This window comes from Pinus tabuliformis, chromosome 6, assembly GCF_031772625.1.
Source record: "Pinus tabuliformis cultivar Carrire ecotype Pingquan chromosome 6, CPIR1, whole genome shotgun sequence".
Classification (NCBI taxonomy): domain Eukaryota; kingdom Viridiplantae; phylum Streptophyta; class Pinopsida; order Pinales; family Pinaceae; genus Pinus; species Pinus tabuliformis.
This window is the reverse complement of record NC_142292.1, coordinates 1,106,408,106-1,106,415,562: the sequence shown is the minus strand read 5'-3', so window position 1 is coordinate 1,106,415,562 and position 7,457 is coordinate 1,106,408,106.

The window sequence follows — 7,457 nt, the reverse complement described above, 5'->3', positions numbered from 1 at the left end:
TGAATATTATATTTGGAGCCCAATGGAAACCAGTCTAGCATTTGATAATCCATATCTCCCAGGGCTTTCCATTCTAATTCCTGGTGAGGGGCATTGAGAGGCTTGATGTTCAGTGCAATTGGAGTCTCCATGGTCTATTCAGTTTCTGTCTTGCAGGTGAATTAGTTTCAAGTGAGCAGTACAGCACAGAGGTGAGTTTTTGCAATGCAACTGTGAATTATGGGGAGCAGAGGGTGGAATGGACACGCAGCAATTGAAATACTACTCAGATTATAAATAAGACCAATGCCTGGTCTCCCTCTGTCTTCTATGGCAGGTTTTAAGTAACTTGACCAACTGTCTCACGTTTGCGCGAGCAGTTTACAGTTTTTGACCCACAACTCGGGAAATGAAGGCTCTGTTGGTGGTTCCAAGGTTGCAATTGTAATTAAAAGTGCTTGCAGAGGAAAGCTATCGGTGAAATAGTGAGTTTCAGTGTTTCTTAAGCATTCTGAGCAATTTACAGTGAATTTCAGGCGTATGGAGGATGAACTATGAGAAATACCTGGCTAACCGCGAACAGAGGTCGTAACTGTGGGTGGAATTGGTGCTCTGGAGGTCTTCAGGCCGTTTCCCGCAGGTGGCGCAGTTCAGAACGTAAAAATAGCATGCAAAGGAAACAGTAGCAAATGAGCGAAAAGTACAAAAAACGCGTTTTTTGGCTAAATATGGACTTTTTGCAATTTGGCGCTTTTTCTGTGATGACGTCACCATGACGTCATAGGGTGGGGTTAGCCTTGGATGACGTCAGCATGACGTCATCGGATGAGGTGGCGGGCTGCCATTGGTCCACGGGGTGACGAGGTGGCAGGCGCATTGGCACGGATGCGGACCAAAGTGTGATGCGGTGGCAGGCAGGGTGATGACGTGGAGACTGCGATGGACCCTTAAACCGGGCGGTGAGGGACCTAACGGTTACGGTTTAGCCCTAGCCGCCACGGTTTCTCGGGGCGGTTATGATACGGCCCCGCAATTTTCAGAGATTGCTCCGAGAGCCCTCAATGGGCGACGCGTGGCCGCGCCCTGACGTAACGCAACGTCACTTTCTCGGGCGCTAAACCTCTGTCGCGGGGGTCGCTCCGATATTAATACGGACCGTCGGATCTCTTGGATCTGATACGACGGTGGACGGGGGAATGATATGTTCGGGGGATATGCATGCGGGCGGAAACCTTCGGATATGGGTTTTTTTTCAATGTTTTCAATGTATTTCAAAAAATAAACCAAATGCATGCGCCAACTTTGGTTTAGGCGGTCAGAAGTGGGTTTTTTGGGTCTTTTCGTGATTTGAAAGGGGTTATGGGTAAAAGGGGCTTGCATAGGGTTTTTCTTGGCAAATAATGGATTAGTGAGTGGAATGACTTGAGGCAAAGGGGGGGGTAGATGAGGTGTAGGTTTATCCAAGTGGCCAGATGTCACTTTGATCCCTGACATAGGACTTATTGGCTATAATGCCAAGGGGAGGGGTATTTATACAAAATTTGGGGTTTATACACCATGGTGTTTAATATTAGTAGGGGAGAGGTGATATAGGGATTTATATAGTAAAGTTAGAGTTAATATGGATGAGGGGAATGAAGGGGGAAAACACTGAATTTGTTTGTAAAACACTTGGTTTAAAGAGTAGATCAAAATGAAAAGATTTTTACACAAGAAATGTGGCTTTTGAATGAACAAGAACCATCATGAAACCATGATCTTCTTCCATGAATCTCAGCTGATAAGGGGATGTTAGTGATGAAAAGAAAGGGGGAAGGAGGGAGGTTAGTCATGCTCCTTGCTGTAACTTGATGAAGATGAACACCTTGTCAATTTATAGACTTTGCCTTGGTAGGCACAGTTAACACATCTGCAATGGTAAAGATAACCTTTCTGCAACCCCAACTACTTACCCAACTACTTGCCTAGCATTTTTTATTTCTTCTTAGAGGGTGCACTTGGACTTGCAGACCCTTACTTGCCTTTTCTTTTCTTTGGCTTTTCCTTTGTTTTTTCTATCTACTTCTACCCTTATCTCATCCAAGGTCCCAGATTAAGCTATTGGGAGCCTTTTCTTCTCTACCTGAACTACTTGTCTGCCAAGTTTAAACAGTTTGGACAGACTCCTTTCTCTATTCTACAACTGCAAATTTAAACCATGGAATGATCCAGATTAAGCTGTTGAATCATCCATCAAAATTTGAAGCTCATACCAAGCTATAAGCATAGATTGAGTTCTCTTGGAAATATGTGATCTTTGAGTCATCAAAGCATAGCATATTTGGACCTTCCATAGCCAATCATGAAATATGAAACCTATTGGTATAGGTATCTAACAGACGCTCCACATGGGGATGGTTTTTCTTTTGAAATACCAAGAACAGCAGGTCAGAATGCCTTGGCCTTTTACTGCTTTTATGAACTTGAAGTTTTGCTGCTCTGAATTGCCCAAATTGTGTGTTTTTCTTCTTTGTAAACCTCTGATTCTTTTCACCTTTTGCTGACAACTAATAACACTTGAGAAACTGCATTTTTCAATTTTAAATAGAAAGTAATATATACATTTGGGTATGTACAATGGAAGCTCATGCCGCACTTAGGGGTGGTATTCAAAATAGTGCTTCAGCATCCTGCCATTCACAGGACCTTCATCCAAGTCAGTTTCACTAAGACTTTTGAGGAAGTAAGTATTGTTTCCTTGCACTGCTTGGACAGTAAATGGTCCTCTCCATAAGGAATCGAATTTTCCATGTTTTCCTTTCTCTTCTCTTCTTGCATCCCACTTGAGGACTTTATCACCAACATTAAAATCTTCTACTTTGGTTCTTCTGTCAAAGGCTTTCTTTAGTTTTTCTTGTAATACCTGAACTCTGCTGAAAACTTGATCTCTGGTTTGATGCAGACATATGATTTGATTTATCCTTCTTTGCATATCATTTGGCTCAACTTGGCTTTCTTGAAGAAGCTTCATAACAGGCACTCCTAGTGAAGAGGGGAATTTGGCCTCTAATCCATAAACCAACTCATATGGGCTGGTCCCAATTGATCTCTTGGTTGTTAGTCTATCTGCCCATAAGGCATTGACTAGTTTCTTGTGCCAGTTCTTTTTGTTCTCTTCAAGTACCTTCTTTATAATGTTTACAAGGCTTTTGTTTGATGATTCAGCAAGGCCATTTCCTTGGGGATAGTATGCAGTAGAATGGCCCAAAGTAATATGAAATTTGTGACAGAAATTCACCATTTTCTTGGATCTGAAAGCAGCAGCATTGTCTGTAATAATTTTATCAGGGCAGCCAAATCTAGCCAGTATGTTGTTCTCCAAGAACTGAATGATTACTGAATCATTTGCTTGTCTGCATGGGGCAGCTTCAATCCACTTAGTGAAGTAGTCTGTGGCTGTTAAGATCCATCTATGTTGGCCTGAAGATGAGGGATGAATTTCCCCAATGAAGTCCAATCCCCATTGTTGAAAAGGTCTCTCTGTTGCAATAGGCCTTAAAGGAAGTGGCAGCAGTTGTCTCTTTCCCTCAAACACTTGGCATTTATGACATGATGTGATAAATTTCTTGACATCAGAGAACATGGTGGGCCAGTAGTATCCAGCCCTTAGTACTTTATCCACAGTGGACTTCCAGTACAAGTGTCCACCACAGTCTCCTGCATGAAACTCTTGCATGATATTGTTAGTTTCATTTTCAATTAAACAGTGGAGCAATATCCCTTCATGGTTTTTCCAAAGTAAATTGCCATCCATCACACAAAATCTTGATGTTTTCATTTTTAGGAACCTACATTTAGTTTTGGACAGTCCTGGGGGAGCACACAGGTTTTGTAACACATAACAGATATCAGAGTACCAGGGGGATTGTTCAAAGGCTACATTGATCTTTGGAGTCGCCGGCTCTGTTTCACTGTCCAACTGATTGATGTCTAAAGCTTGAAAATTTGTTTCTGTCATTAATTTGGCCAAGCCTTGCCCTTTTATTAGTTTTGTAGGTTTTATCTCAATGTCAAATTCCAAGATGCTGGCAATCCATTTTCCTCTTCTGCCTTCTAAATTTTCTTGGGTGAGAATGTCTTTGACAATAGGACTCGGCACATATGCTTTGACATGGGAATAAAGGATATAAATCCTAAAGTCTTTGATTTCTTTGACTAAAGCATAAGCTTGTTTTTCCATGATTTGATACTTCAAAAGTGCATCTCTGAGAGCTTTGCTAAAGAAAGCAATTGGCTTCTCATTTCCTTGGTCATCCTTTTGTAATAAAACAGCTACAATAGTATGTTGGGAAGCAAAAGAGAAAATGATAAATTCTCTATCAAACTGAGGATTGGTCAAGACTGGGGTCTGGGTAAGGGCCAATTTTATACCTTCAAATGCTTGATTGGCTTCAACAGTCCACTTCACTTTTGAATCCTTTTTCAGCATGTTATTTAATAATCTGGTTAGCTCAGCTAGGTTTGGGATAAACCTTCTCAAGAAATTGATTTTTCCCAAGAATCCTTGTAATTCTTTGACATTCCTTGGGTGAGGCATTTGCAGGATAGCTTGTATCCTATCTGGGTCAATTCTAGTGCCATCTTTTGAGATGATGTGTCCTAAGAGCTTGCCTTCTTCTAAACCAAAGAGGGATTTCTTAGGGTTCAAGGAGATTCCATATTTTCTGCATTTTAGGAAGATCTGTCTTAGATGTTTTATATGTTCTTGGTCTGATTTTGAGAAAGGTGTTAGGTCATCTAGATAAATGACTAAAAAGTCATGAATTTCCTTGGCAAAAGCGATATCCATTGCTCTTTGAAATGTTGCCCCTGCATTCTTTAATCCAAAAGGCATCTTTACATATTTGAAAGTTCCCCATGGAGTTGTGAATGTCGTTTTGTCCTGATCATCAGGGTGAACTAAGATCTGGTTGAAACCGGAAAATCCATCCAGTAATGAGATCCTTGAGGCCCCCACCACCCTTTGAAGAATGTGATCCATCTTGGGTAAGGGGTAGTTGTCCTTTAAGGATACTTGGTTTAGATTCCTTAAGTCCACACACAGCCTGATCTCACCAGTCTTCTTTCTTGTAGGGACTAAGTTTGAGATCCATTCCGAGAATCTGATTGGTGCTATGATGCCTGCTTTGAACATTTTATGTACCTCTTGTTCCATTGCTGGGAGAAGCATAGGATTGATTCTCCTCAGTTTTTGTTTAAAGGGCTTTTGATCAGGTTTGAGAGGGATAGTGTGTTGGATTACAGAAGTGTCATAGGACTTTAGGTCCTCATAGCTCCATGCAAAAACATCCTGGAACTCTTTGAAGAGGTCAATGTATTTTGGCTTTTGGTCAGGAGGTAAGGAAGCAGATAATTTAATTATCTTGGGTTTGTCAATTGTACCTATGTTGCACTCTTCAATGGCTGCATTCAGGGGCTGCATTTTTGGTTTTCTAGGAATATCATTTGAATCAAAGATGTCCTCTAGTGGGGTTAGGCCTGTTGGTAAAAAATTGTCTTTTAGCTCAATGATTTCAGTTTCAGCATTGGACACTCCCTCTTCCCAGTCAACTTGTTGAATTTGCTGGATGTTTTCTATATTGAAAATAGTTGGATTCAGCATTTGCTTTGCAGTCCTAGTTGATATTGGCTGAGCGGTCTGTTGAAACTGTATTTGTGATGGACTTGCTCCATTGAGTATTTGTGATTGACTTGCTGTATCAAGTATTTGTGATTGACTTGCTGTCTCAAGTATTTGTGATTGACTTGCTGTCTCATTGTCAATATTTAATCCTGCAAATTCTTGCTGCAGAGTTAAAAAATGGTTTATTTGCTTGTCATCCTCAAATACTTGCCAATCATTGATGTTGTTTGGAATAGAGGGTCTGTGTTTTACTTCAGCTGTGAAACAATGGTGGGGCTCAAAGGGCAACTTGCAGGTACTTGCAAAGGTGGCTAAACTATGAGCATGTAGATTCTGGGTTCTGGGAATTTTAGTGATTTGGAATTCAGAGAAGAAGTTTAGTACCTCGGCAACAGCAGACCTATAAGTCCTTAGTCTTTTGTCATTGGTGACAAAGTTTCCTTTCACTTGTTGGATAACTAAATCTGAATCTCCCATGATTGAAACCCTGGCAGCTTGTAAGAATTTTGCCAACTTGAGTCCTAGTAAAAGAGCTTCATATTCTGCCATGTTATTAGTACATCTGAAATTCAATCTATAGGCTCTGCCTTCTGCATGACTATTTTCTTTATTGTGTACCCAAACTCCAGCTCCTGCCCCTAATTTGTTGACCGAGCCATCAAATTCAAGGAACCATAGAATATCTTGTTGGGGAGGAGGTTTTATGATCTGTTCATGGGCTGGTAATGTAAGTAGCAATTGTGGTTTTTTCTCTGGCTTGTCTTCTAGGACAGTCTCATCATTTAATTGGATGTTCTTGACAATTAAGGCAGCAGCACTATCAAATGTTTGTTTGACTGTTGTTTCATGAGTGATACTACTCTCATTTGCATCTTCCTCCTGTATGAATATCTTGGTTTCAACTTCACCTTTTGAGGGAGTAGTTGTATCATTGAAGAGAATGTATGAGTCTATGTCTGAATGGACAGCATATATAGGAAAATTTTGAGGTTTTTCTTCACTGCTGACCATGTACTTCATTAGTGTTTCTCTGTACAATCTTTTTGGTTGCCCAAACACAGAGATGGTAGCATATGACATGTCTAATTGTAGGGAACCTCGGAGTTTGGCTCCCCATGATCTTGATAACAGCATTCCATACTTAGGTGGGATATCAGCAACTACCACATCCATTAGGATTGTCTTGTTTGGGTATTGAACTAGAGAGACACATAAGTCTTTTATGAGACCTAGACACTTGACTTGGCTGGAGTCAAAGGAAAACAGGTCCTTGTATGGTCTTGTTATGTCTAAATTCAATCTCTCCATGACTGCTTTTGGCATAAGATTGTGAGAAGCACCTGAGTCAAACATCGCATTATGTAGTATTTTGTCATGAATATGTAAGCTGACATAGAAAGGCAGTACCCCTGTGACTACTGTTTTTCCATCCACTTCTGGGCCAAAGAGGAGTTCTGGGGTGTCATCCAGTACATTGACATCATCTTTGTTGCTAGTGAGTTGAAGGGACCTTTTGATTTGCAATTTATAGCTGTCATGCTTGGCTAATTCCAAGAGAGGAATAGCTATTTTTATTTTGCCAATTTCAGTTTCTAAGTCAAAGGGTTTCTCAACTTGGGCCTTGTGGTTGTAGGTGACAGTCATTTCCTTGTTCATTAAGTCTCCTTCTAGATTTTTATCTTGACTTTGAGATTTATCCTTTTTACTCATCTCTTGAGGAGTAACATTTAAATTAGGATGAGAAGGTGAAGTGTCCAGAGACTGTTGTCTTAAGGATAGTGGCTCAGTGATTTCTTCAATAATCACCTCTTCTGTA